Raw genomic sequence first — 13,379 nt, 5'->3', positions numbered from 1 at the left:
ACAGAGCAGAATAAAGAAAAAAGAATGAAAAGAATTGAGGACAGTCTCACAGACCTCTGGGACAACATTAAATGCACCGACATTTGAATTATTGGGGTCCCAGAAGAAGAAGAGGAAAAGAAAGGAACTGAGAAAATATTTGAAGAGATTATAGTTGAAAACTTCCCTAATATGGGAAAGGAAATAGTCAATCAAGTCCAGGAAGTGCAGAGAGTCCCATACGGGATAGATCCAAGGAGAAACACGCCAAGACGTATATTAATCAAACTATCAAAAATTAAATACAAAGAAAAATTGTTAAAAGCAGCAAGGGAAAAGCAACAAATAACATACAAGGGAATCCCCATAAGGTTAACAGCTGATGTTTCAGCAGAAACTCTGCAAGCCAGAAGGGAGTGGCAGGACTTATTTAAAGTGATGAAAGGGAAAAATCTACAACCAAGATTACTCTACCCAGCAAGGATCTCATTCAGATTTGATGGAGAAATTAAAACCTTTACAGACAAGCAAAAGCTACGAGAATTTAGCACCACCAAACCAGCATTACAACAAATGCTAAAGGAAATTCGTTAAGCAGGAAACACAAGAGATGCAAAAGACGTACAAAAACAACCCCAAAACAATTAAGAAAATGGTAATAGGAACATACATATTGATAATTACCTTAAATGTAAATGGATGAAATGCTCCAACCAAAAGACATAGACTGGCTGAATGGATACAAACACAAGACCCGTATATATGCTGTCTACAAGAGACCCACTTCAGACCTAGGGACACATATAGACTGAAAGTGAGGGACTGGAAAAAGATATTCCACGCAAATGGATATCAAAAGAAAGCTGGAGTAGCAATTCTCATATCAGACAGAATAGACTTTAAAATAAAGACTATTACAAGAGACAAAGAAGGACACTACATAATGATCAAGGGATCAATCCAATAAGAAGATATGACAATTGTAAATATTTATGCACCCAACATAGGAGCACTTCAATACAAAAGGCAAATGCTAACAGCCATAAAAGGGGAAATCGACAGTAGCACAGTCATAGTAGGGGACTTTAGCACCCCACTTTCACCAATGGACAGATCAACAAAATTGAAAATAAATAAGAAAACACACGCTTTAAATGATACATTAAACAAGATGGACTTAAATGATATTTATAGGACATCCCATCCAAAAACAACAACACACTTTCTTCTCAAATGCTCATGGAACATTCTCCAGGACAGATCATATCTTCAGTCACAAATCAAGCCTTGGTAAATTTAAGAACATTGAAATCATATTAAGTATCTTTTTTCAGACCACAATGCTATGAGACTAGATATCAATTACAGGAAAAAAACTGTAAAAAATATAAACACATGGAGGTTAAACAATACACTACTAAATAACCAAGAGATCACTGAAGAAATCAAAGAGGAAATCAAAAAATACCTAGAAATAAATGACAATGAAAACACGATGGCCCAAAACCTATGGGGTGCAGCAAAAGCAGTTCTAAGAGAGAAGTTTATAGCAATTTAATCCTACCTCAAGAAACAAGAAAAATTTCAAATAAACAACCTATACTTACACTTAAAGCAATTAGAGAAAGAACAACAAAAATCGCCAGAGTTAGCAGAAGGAAAGAAATCATAAATATCAGACCAGAAATGAATGAAAAATAAATGAAGGGAACAATAACAAATATCATTAAAACTAAAAGCTGGTTCTTTGAGAAGATAAAAAAAAATTGATAAACCATTAGCCAGACTCATCAAGGAAAAAAGGGAGAAGATGCAAATCAACGAATTAGAAATGAAAAAGGAGAAGTAACAACTGACACGGCAGAAATACAAAGGACCATGAGAGATTGCTACAAGCAACTGTATGCCAAAAAATGGACAACCTGGAAGAAATGGACAAATTCTTAGAAAAGCACAACCTTCCGAAACTGAGCCAGGAAGAAATAGAAAATATAAACAGACAAATCACAAACACTGAAATTGAAACTGTGATAAAAAATCTCCCAACAAAAAAAAGCCCAGGACCAGATGGCTTCACAGGGGAATTCTATCAAACATTAGAGAAGAGCTAGCATCTATCCTTCTCAAATTCTTCCAAAACATAGCAGAAGGAGGAACTCTCCCAAACTCATTCTATGAGGCCAGCATCACCCTGATACCAAAAACAGACAAAGTTGTCACAAACAAAGAAAACTACAGACCCATATCACTGATGAACACAGATGCAAATATCATCAACAAAATAATAGCAAGCAGAATCCAACAGCACATTTAAAGGATCATACACCATGATCAAGTGAAGTTTATCCCATGAATGCAAGGATCCTTCAATATATGCAAATCAATCGATGTGATACGCCATATTAACAAATTGAAGGTTAAAAACCATATGATAATCTCAACAGATGAAGAAAAAGCTTTTGGCAAAATTCAACACCCATTTATGATAAAAAATCTCCAGAAAGTAGTTACAGAGGGAACTTACCTCAACATAACAAAGGCCATATATGACAAACCCAAAGCCAATATTGTTCTCAATAGTAAAAAACTGAAACAATTCCACAAAGATCAGGAAGAAGGAAAGGTTGCCCACTCTCACCACCATTACTCAACAAAGTTACAGAAGTTTTAGCTACAGCAATCGGAGATGAAAAATAAATAAAAGGAATCCAAATCTGAAGAGAAGTAGTAAAACTGTCACTGTTTGCAGATGACATGATACTATACATAATCCTAAAGATGCTACCAGAAAACTACTGGAGCTAATCAATGAATTTGGTAAAGTAGCAGGATACAAAATTAATGCACAGAAATCGCTTGCATTCCCATAAACTAATGATGAAAAATCTGAAAGAGACATTAAAGAAACACTCCCATTTACCATTGCAACAAAGAGAATAAATACCTAAGAATAAACCCACCTAAGGAGACAAAATACCAGTATGCAGAAAACTATAAGACACTGATGAAAGAAATTAAAGATGATACAAACAGATGGAGAGACATACCATGTTCTTGGATTGGAAGAATCAACATTGTGAAAATGAGTATACTACCCAAAGCAATCTACAGATTCAATACAATCCCTATCAAACTACCAAGGGCCTTTTTCACAGAACTAGAACAAAAGGTTTTCACAATTTGTATGGAAACACAAAAGACCCTGAATAGCCAAAGCAATCTTGAGAAAGAAAAATGGAGCTTGAGGAATCAGGCTCCCTGACTTCCGACCCTACTACTACAAAGCTACAGTAATCAAGACAGTATGACACTGGCACAAACACAGAAATATGAATCAATGGAACAGGATAGAAAGCCCAGAGATTAAACCCACACACATATGGTCACCTTATCTTTGATAAAGGAAGCAAGAATATACAACGGAGAAAAGACAGCCTCTTCAATAAGTGGTGCTGGGAAAACTGGACAGATACATGTAAAAGAATGAAATGAGTACACTCCCTAACACGATACACGAAAATAACTCCAAACGGATTAAAGACCTAAATGTAAGGCCAGACACTATACACCTCTTAGAGGAAAACATAGGCAGAACACTCTATGATATAAATCACAACAAGATCTTTTTGACCCACCTCCTAGAGAAATGGAAATAAAAACAAAAATTAACAAATGGGACCTAATGAAACTTAAAAGCTTTGGTACAGCAAACAAAACCATAAACAAGATGAATGGATAAAGAAGATGTGGCACATATATGCAATGGAATATTACTCAGCCATAAAAAGAAACGAAACTGAGTTATTTGTAGTGAGGTGGAAACACCTAGAATCTGTAATACAGAGTGAAGTAAGTCAGAAAAAGAAAAACAAATACCATATGCTAACACATATATATGGAATCTAAAATTAGCAGCCACATAGCACAGGGAGATCAGCTCGGTGCTTTGTGACCACCCAGAGGTGTGGGATAGGGAGGGTGGGAGGGAGACGGAAGAGGGAGGGATATGGGGATATATATATATATATATATATATATATATATATATATATGTATTGCTGATTCACTTTGTTATGCAGCAGAAACTAACACAACATTGTAAAGCAATTATACTTCAATAAAGATGTTTAAGAAAAAAAAACTGCCATTACACAGTATAACGATGATGGTAAAACTTATGCTAAAAAAATAAATAAATAAAATAAAGAAAGAAGCCTTGGGTCCCTGTATCAACAGTTAAGATAAACTTTAAGACAAAAAGCATTTTAGACAAAGAGAGTCACTACAAAATGATACTGAAAAAATCCATTCAAAAAGAGAATTTGACAATGTAAAAGCTCTGTGAATCTTTTCAATTTACCTAAATATTTGAGTTAAATATTGAGAGAGATACAGGAAGAAAATGAAAATCTATTCTCACAATGTGATCTTTTAACAGACCTTCTCAATTATCATTGGTTCAAAAATGGGAAAATATTCAAAGATAAAGAAGACTTGAAGAAAATAATTGTGATGCTTAATTTTATGTCAACTTGACTGGGCTAAAGGATTGCCAAGATAGCTGGTAAAACATTATTTCTGGGTGTGTCTATGAGGGTGTTTATGGAAGAGATTAGCATTTGATTCAGTAAAGATCCTTGCTCACTAATGTGGGTTAACATCATCCAATCCAGTGAGGGCCAGAATAGAACAAAAAGGTGGAAGTAGAGAGAATCATCTCTCCTCTTCACCTGGGATGTCCATCTTCTCTTGCCCTCATCTTGACATCAGAGCTCCTAGCTCTTGGACCTTTGGACTCAGGGAATTATACCATCAGCTTCCCTGGTTTTCAGGCCTTTGGGGTCAGTCTGAACTACACCACAGGCTTTCCTGGGCCTCCAACTTGCAGACCACAGACCATGGGACTTCTCAATCTCCATGACAGCTTGAGCCAATTCCTATAATAAATCTCCTCATATATATATATATATATATATATATATATATATATATATATATATACCTCCCACTGGTTCTGTTTCTCTGGAAAACCCTGACTAATATGATAATTAACCAGCATGTCTTAATGAACTATACACAATTCTACATCCAAGAATTAAAGGATCACATTCATCTCAAGCACACATGAGACATTTACAAACTTGGCCATGCTCCAGGGCATAAAACAATCTCAACACTGTACAAACTACGTACAAATATTGTATTGTACAGATCATATTGTGTGACCTTGATGCAATTAAGTTAGAGGTCAGTAGGAAAAAAGAGAAAAGTCAAAGGTCTCTACATACTTGAAAAATAAAAGACCCACTTTTAAATTACTCATGGGTCAAAGATGAAATTATAATGACAATTTAGAAATATTCAGAAATGTATGATAATGAAAATACTACATTAATACTTGTGAGATGCAAATAAGGTAACGCTTAAAGGGACGATTTTAATTCTACACTCTTTGGTTAAAAAGAAAGAACTCTGAATGTTAATGAGTTAAACGTGCAACTTAAAATGTTAGAAAGAAAATTGCTGAATAGACCCAAATAAAGTAAATGTAAAGAAAAAAATAAAGAGGGAAGAAATCAAATAAATAAATATTCAATAGAGAAGACAGAGCCAGAATTGTTTTTTGAAAATATTGATAAAACAGATAAACATCTAGTAAAATTGATCCAGAAAATAAAAGAAGTTAAAAATAAATAATATCAGGAATTAAAGTAGCCATAACTACAGATACAACACAGATTAAAATAAAACACAATTTTACACCAACAAATCTGAAAACTTAAACAAAATGGAGAAATTTTAGGAAAATATAACCTGGCCAAACTGAATCTAGAGAAAAGTCTGAATAGCGTTAGAACTACTGAATAAATTGAGGTAGTAGTCACAAATTTTCCTATAGAGAAAATTCCAGGCTAACATGGTGTTACAGGAGAGTTCTACTTAACTTTTCATCTTAAACAAATTCTCCCAGAGCATAGGAAGGAAAAATATTCCCCAATTCTTGTACGAGACCAGTATACCTCGATATTCAAGCCAAAACAGGAACAGAACATGGAAACAAAGCAAACATAAAAGAAAAAAACAAAATCACAGGCCAAACTCACTCCTGAACACTGCTACAATATCCTCTAAATAAAATATTAGCAAACTGAATCCAGCAGTGTATTAAAATATGATAATCCATATGTATACAAGGCATTTATTATAAGAATTGAAGTAGTATTTGATATTAGAAAGTCTGTAAATGTTCCCAGCATTAATAGATTAGAGGACAAAGGCAAATGATTTTCTCAAGAAATTGGGAAAATCATTCCATTTTTTTATAAGAACAATACATAGCAATTCACCTTTTTTACTTGCAGGTTTTTAAGGTCCTATTAGATTTAATATATAAACATGTATTGTGGGAATTGGGGTAAAGATTATCCAAACTCGTTTGTGTTTATATGTTATTGATTTACAATATTTTACTAAAAGCAATGCCTGTGATGAAGGAGATAATTAAATCTAATAGATTCTCTGCCTTTGAGGCACCGGTGCTCCATGGGTAGGTGCTGAGGACCCCAGGACCAGCCCTGAGCTGGCCATGCAGTCCCGCGTCCTGCTACCCATCCAGTCCTCAGAGCTCCCCAGGCACCTGCTCCCCGCCTGTGACCCGCGCCTCATTGCCTGGCGTGTATTCTCGTACTGTCCATGTCACTGCCCTGCCCACTTCTGTGAGGATGACCCTCAGGTCCTGCCAGCAGCTGAAGTGAATGGAATCACAGTTCCCTACAGGGTTTCTTCTGCCTCACTCTAAATTCAAATGTATTTAGTGGAAGGAAATTTCTCTAAAAGCCTTATATTCTTTCCAGCAGTGTCCTAGGAATAGCCATGATGATAATACAACTTACATTTTTCTTCTCTAAATGATAATGGAAAATATTTCTTGTCAAGATTCCTCTCTACTCACCTTTTGCTCCAAACACAAAGCAGAAATAGGTAAAATGGAGGAAGAGAAAACCTGAAAGACACGTATGGATTCAAAGATGGAAGAAGTAGAAGGAAGGGAGGGACGAGGGGGAAAGAAAGATGGAGGAGGAGAAGGAAGAGGAGAGGAACTAGAGGATGGTGAGGGGAGAGAAAGCAGGAGAGAGATGAGAAGGGTTGAGGAGAGGAGGGAGAGACACATAAACAATCCCCAAACCTTCCCCTCTAAACGGCCTTGCAAACCAAAATATCAAAACATGTGAAAAAATATACTGCTAAGAAACACAGCCCACAAAATCAACAACTGGAAAATGAATTCACTCCAAATAAAATTAATGTCTGGAACATTCTAAGTCTTTAAGTATACACAGGCTGCTCAAAGGGTAGTTTTAAAAGTCCATCTTTTAAAAGAACGAGAAATTTTGAAAAAAGTAACTGACATAAAATGGATGAGATAAACAGGTAAAAAACTAATTAGAAATATTCAAAATGAAACATACACATTGAAATAATGCAAAATCGGTTAGATTATCTCACAGTAAAAGAGAGAACTAGGTATAATAATTAGAAGATGTTCCTGAAACGCTTACCTAGAATGAAGCATGGAGAGGCTGGAGACAAGAAAATGAATGTGTGTGTGATTATGTGCTGTGTATGTTATGTGTGTGTGTGTTTACAGTTAAGCGACCTGGAGGATAGAGTGAGAAGATTCCAGCTGCAGATGATAAGTGCTCCAGGAGACCATGTAGAGGAAACTGCAAAAAAAATGGTCCTGCTCAGCATCTTCTTGAGCTGGAGACAGGCATTGGTCTTCAGATTGAGAGTGTACTCTGATTTCTGAGTGTATATATGTATATTATTACATGTAATAATAATATTATCATTATATACAGTACATTATATAGTTTACATAATCTCAAAACTTTGAGTATATGACTATATATAAGTGTATATATATTATACACAATAATACATAAATAATATACAACAAATATCATCAATAATCATATGATTTATATTTATATATTTATTTATAGAGTATAATCCTATAGTATGTAATTTATTATAATATATAATTTTAATATATTATATATATTAATGATATATATACTAATCCTGCTTTAAAAAGACACTTCATGACACCAAAGATAAAGAGAAAATCTTTAAATGCGCCAAAGAAAAGACTGACTACCTATCTCAGAAAAACAAATAAATTCCTAGCAGATTTTCTTCTTATCAAAGAAGACACCAAAATGCAAAAGTCTGATAACTAAAAGACCTAAAGAAAATAATTATCCTCTTAGTACTTTCCATCTAGCTACCAAAAGATGAACTTTAGAAAAAGAAAAAAAAAAAAAACAACTCTGAGGGAAAGTGTGGGATACAAGAGAAACATTAATGAAACATGTAGTAAATGGAATTAGCTATTTTAATGTAAAATATTAATAACAAGCTTTGGGGTTAAAAAGTTAAAAATAAAACTCCAAACCATGTTAAGAACATGGAGGTGTCCAATGGTAGTTAATGCCTGCTAAGGTCCATATTGTGTTAAGAGGAAGGCAGAAATAATAAATAACTAATTATTGTTGGATAGACATAGTGTAAAAATCAAAGATAGCAACTAAAAGAATAGGAAGGTAGAGCTACAATATTACAAGACCCAAAAATATTTATCCACAAACACAATCTTTTCTTTGCCGGGGAAGGAGGAAAAGAATAGTTCAGCAAGATTGCTGTATAACATATAAACATACAAAAATCAATTGTACTTCTGTTTTTACCAATAACCAATTACAAAATGAAATAGAAAGAGAAATTACACTCCTAAGAACTAAAGCTACCGAATGTCTAAGAACTAACGCAGTCGATAGTGTGCCAGACTTCCCGTGGGTCCCAGGGAGGCCGCATTCCCGGAAATCACTGTGGTTCAGAGAAACTCGCAGACTCTAAGCCCCTCCCGGTGTTCAGAACCCAGACTGGTCACTAAGGCAAACCAGCCATGCATCCTCAGAGTTTTTGTCTTGTCCTCATGTTGAGCTCCACTCTCTCGCTGACCACTTCCACAGGGCTCTTCTGCCCCCACCTGGCACCTCCTCTGATGTTCTGGAAGCTTCCAGGGCCAAAGCTGTAGGGTGTTTTCTGTATTTTAGGGTTCCCCTCAGCTAGCTAACTAATGTCCTCCAAACAGGCTTTAGGAGAAAGAATCTTTGTTTAAAACTGCCCTTTTCCCTTGTGGGACAGAAGAGCATCTAATATTTTCAAGCAGAATATAAGATATTAGTACTTGACTATCCAAAATACAACTTAAGGGTGAATTTATGTTTCATAATAAAGGAGTTGTCCCCTTACAAAAAGACAGCAGGGCTCCCTTAAATATTGTCTTCTCAAGTGTTTATTTTGCGATCTTTAAATAGAAGGAGAAATTAAAAGCAGAAGTATCTCAAATCACTGTCGATCAGGTTTATCAGAAATTAGGATGAAACAATAAGTAGTACAATAAGAAGGAACATGACTCTCTCCGGGTTTTTATTTCAGTTTCGTTTTCTAAGCAGGAGTCTAGAACACCAGACTTTCTGATTCAAAGTCAGGATGCCTTGATGATGCAGTTAGAACTTTTCATTTTCACTTTCAGCAATGGCCATGTCTTCCACGGGGCCCACACAGGTGAATGTACTGGTACGGGACTCTCAGAATTGCCAACCCCAACGACTACCATTGCTTCGGCACCGGGTCAAGTCTGTCAGATTAACTCTCCCTTCTCCTGGGAGAAGCTCTCACTTAGAACAATCCTCAGTCACTCCTGTCAGTGGCCTCCCCCCATGTTTTCAGTGGAGGACAAGGTGTCCTCACCCCACATCTCGCCAGCCCTCTTCCGAGCGGGGCCATCAGAAACAGTGTCAGCTGCCCATGTGCGCCCCAACTTTCTGGGTCACAACCTTCTGGAGCGGAGCAAGGGGTCTGTTTTCAGCACATTCCTGCTCCTCTCCTGAGTCTTCTCCTTATGTGATTGTTCCAGAGATCGAACATGCCAGGTCCTATAACGTTAGCTGGTGGTGCAAACACGGGTAAGACAGGAGTGCCGGCCTTATGTTCAGAGTGTATCACAGGGAAACATAAATCAATGCCTAGATTGCAATCCTGTGTTATGACTGAGGTATGTTCCGTAAACACTTGGGGCCTCGCAAGGGAGTGTCCAGCCTGCCTGGGGGAACTGTGGGGCTCTCCAGGAGGATGAAGAGACGGGAAGAGAAGAAAGAGTTCAATGTGTGTGTTCACTCAGTTATCCATGGGCCAGGCGCTGTGCTAGGTCAGGGCAGAGGGGGGAAAGAGGCAGGCAAAGGTGTGTCCTCATGGGTATCTCAACCTCAGCATATCTGCTGCTCAGCTCTTGGTTCTTCCAGAACGATGGGAACATTCCGGTTTGAAAGAGGTCCTGCTGGCCAGTCTGGGATAATTTCCCAGCATAGATTCTAATTGTTCCAGACTGTAGCCCTTGTGGTAAAAGAGGAATCCATCAATCTACATCTTCTAGTCAGAAGGACTAGGAATGCAAACCCCAACAGAAGGATGAGTTTGGCATGTCTGAGAAACACATGAGGAAAAGGTTCACATCTGATGGAAACAAGAAGGTGTACATATCCTTAATATGTAGACGTCATCCAGGTATATAGGAGGAAAACAAAATTATCCAAAGGAAAACATGACTAGCTCACAGAGGAGAAAATGCAGGGGAAGGTAAAACTTAAGAAGATATTCATTCAAAGGAATTGTCAGACGTAATCAAATAAAAATGAGGGGTTTTACCATCAGAGTAGAAATTTCGCTTATATTTTAAGGTTTAATTTAATAAGTTAAATGCTTATTATGACTTCAGAAACGTTTTAAGAATATTATGTGTGCTTCTAAATAACTTTTACCTGGACTGTGCCACATTTACAGGGAGATGGAGAAAAGGAGAGAGGTAGGGAGGGAGAAGGGTCCCTCCTCTGAGATACCACAGTGCTCACACGGACTTCCCCTGGGTTCTAGGACTGGTGTCTGGCTTTATTTCTCTCACTCCCATCTAGACCTTGACAGTTTTTGGTGGCATCTATTCCTTACTCACTTCTGTATTTTCTGTATTAGCACAGTGCCGGAGACACTGCCTGGCTAACAGTATGCACGGAATGAATACTGAATGCATACATGAGTGAAGGACATTTCTAAAAAGTCAGCGGTACCCTCTCAGAGTCTACTGGTGTGGCACTCCAATACTTTTAAGATACCTTATAGCAACTTCTAAATTTCTGCCCAACTGAGGAAATTTTCCTGTCACGAGTATTATTTTCTAAGAGTCCCAGCTATCCTTCTAAGTAAAATTGGAACCCAGAAGTGTCGCTTGTAGAACTTTGCAGTGAAACTTGATCATTCCTGCAGGAGAGTCTCTGAAATTAAAGATCAGAAGAGTCTTAAGTTAACACCCAATGTTGTGCGAAAGATGCATTGTATCCTTGATTCTGTAAGAAAATGAGCAGTATATACATAAACATCTGAAAATCAGAAATTAATATTTATCACTTCGTCACGGCAGAGTCATCTGCTAACCCTTGCCTGGGCAGGAGCCAAGTCATTATCTCTGTTGCTTCAGTCGTTCTGTCACCCCTAGGAAAGGTCTGTGGGCTCTGGCTGCAAACACTTGGGAACCCTCCCTTGAAGGTGGGTGTGATGTGAGTAGCTCCTTCTGTCCGGACATTCCAAAGCCTTTTAATTGGCACCAGCCACACTTCAGAGCCGGCAAAGGAGCCGCAGTCAACAGCTTCTGTTTCCCAAAGTCCATTGTCTGATCAAAATAAAAATCTTCGTTTTTTACCAAAAGGTGTGATGCCAAATGAAGTAGCTTTCAGGAGCTCTGGCTAAACACAGGAGTGACCGGTCGATGACCTCAAGTGAGCCCTCCTCTGACCCAGGTACTGAATTCCTTATTCTGTCAGATCCTGGGCCCTGGGTTCCGTCTTTTCCATTTCAAATGAGGAGACAGAGCCTAAGAAGGTCAGGTATCTCATAAGTAACCAGAGCCAGAATCCCATGGAGGGACCTCTGATTAAAATGTATCCTCTCTCTACATGACGTTGAACCCAACAGGATGCAAGACGCCTAGTAATGAACTTCAGTCTGCTGAATCTTCTTGGCTTTCCCTACAACTTTCTGGTCTGCCATAATGGCTTTCTGTTGAAATAATAATAACTAATCATCGCTATTGATGCCTCCCTGTGTCCCTGACCTAAGTGAGGTGGTCAGCCTGCCTGAGTGGGGTGATCTGTGACGAAGGAAGAGGGAAATGACATCAACGTTCGTGAACAGAAAAGAAAGAAGTTAATCAACCAGGAGCAGACTGCTTACGTCAGCTCCGTCTGGAGTAAAGAAAACAAAAGGGGAGAAAACATCCATTTAAGCACAAGATTGAGTGTAACCAGAAAGATAGGAGGATAACTGAATGGACGAAAAGGTCTGAGGCAGAGCTGACATCTGCTTTTCCACTCCCCAAAACCCCATTAACAGGACTTGTGGCGGGGCTGCTCTAATGAGATGTCACCCACTTAGGATGGAAGGAAACAGTCCTTGTGGACGGCGTTATCGTGGTCTCACTGGCCTCGCCCAGAGCAGGTGACGGATGTACCCAGAGCTCCTTGGTCCACGGTGATGAGTGATGACATAGGAGGAAATGCGAGGCTTCCACGTGCTGGAGAAGGCACCTGGGCGCTGCCGGCACTTTCTTCTCCCGCTGACGCCCCGTGCCTGTGCGGGTAAGTCACATGCGACAGCTTCCAAATCGCCTCCCCATCCTTTCTGGTCTCACTCAGGGAACCTGTGAGGGAGTGAAAGCCCTAGAGAGAGGCTGTCTGCGCTGCCTGCGTCATCCCCGCTCACGGGCGGCTGGAGGGAACAGGGCATCGCAGACATAGTGTCTCAGACTAAGACATCACAGACATGCCATTTCACAGATGCGGAAGCACGGAGGAGTTAACCTGACCAAGGTCACACAGGACAGAGAAAGCAAAGCCAGGGACTGCAGCAGGTGTGCTCTTAAGAAGCAGGTAATTATAATGACAGCAGTAACAGCAAACGTCTCCCCAGCACTTATGACCACCAGGCCCTGCCATCAGCACGTTCACATTTTACTGCACTTATGACAGGGCTTGGGACCATGTCGCAGACGTGGGTCCTGACTCACAAAGGAATCAGGTCACCTGCCCAGGTGACACAGGAATCCTCACCCCAGATCTGTCCTTGCACCTTTTTGGCACTGCCCTGCTCACCGTCGCCACGCGACCTAAGGAGGGTCAGGACCAGGTCGCGCTGGTCGGATGTCTCATACCCGCCACCCCACCCCCGAACATCAGTAGCACTTCTGGCACCATTCGCAGCACCTGAGAAGAGCCTTCTTCACCTGC

This window comes from Physeter macrocephalus, chromosome 8 (genome assembly GCF_002837175.3).
Source record: "Physeter macrocephalus isolate SW-GA chromosome 8, ASM283717v5, whole genome shotgun sequence".
In the NCBI taxonomy this organism is placed as follows: domain Eukaryota; kingdom Metazoa; phylum Chordata; class Mammalia; order Artiodactyla; family Physeteridae; genus Physeter; species Physeter macrocephalus.
The sequence above is the reverse complement of the archived record's forward strand: the minus strand, read 5'-3'. Positions refer to the sequence as shown.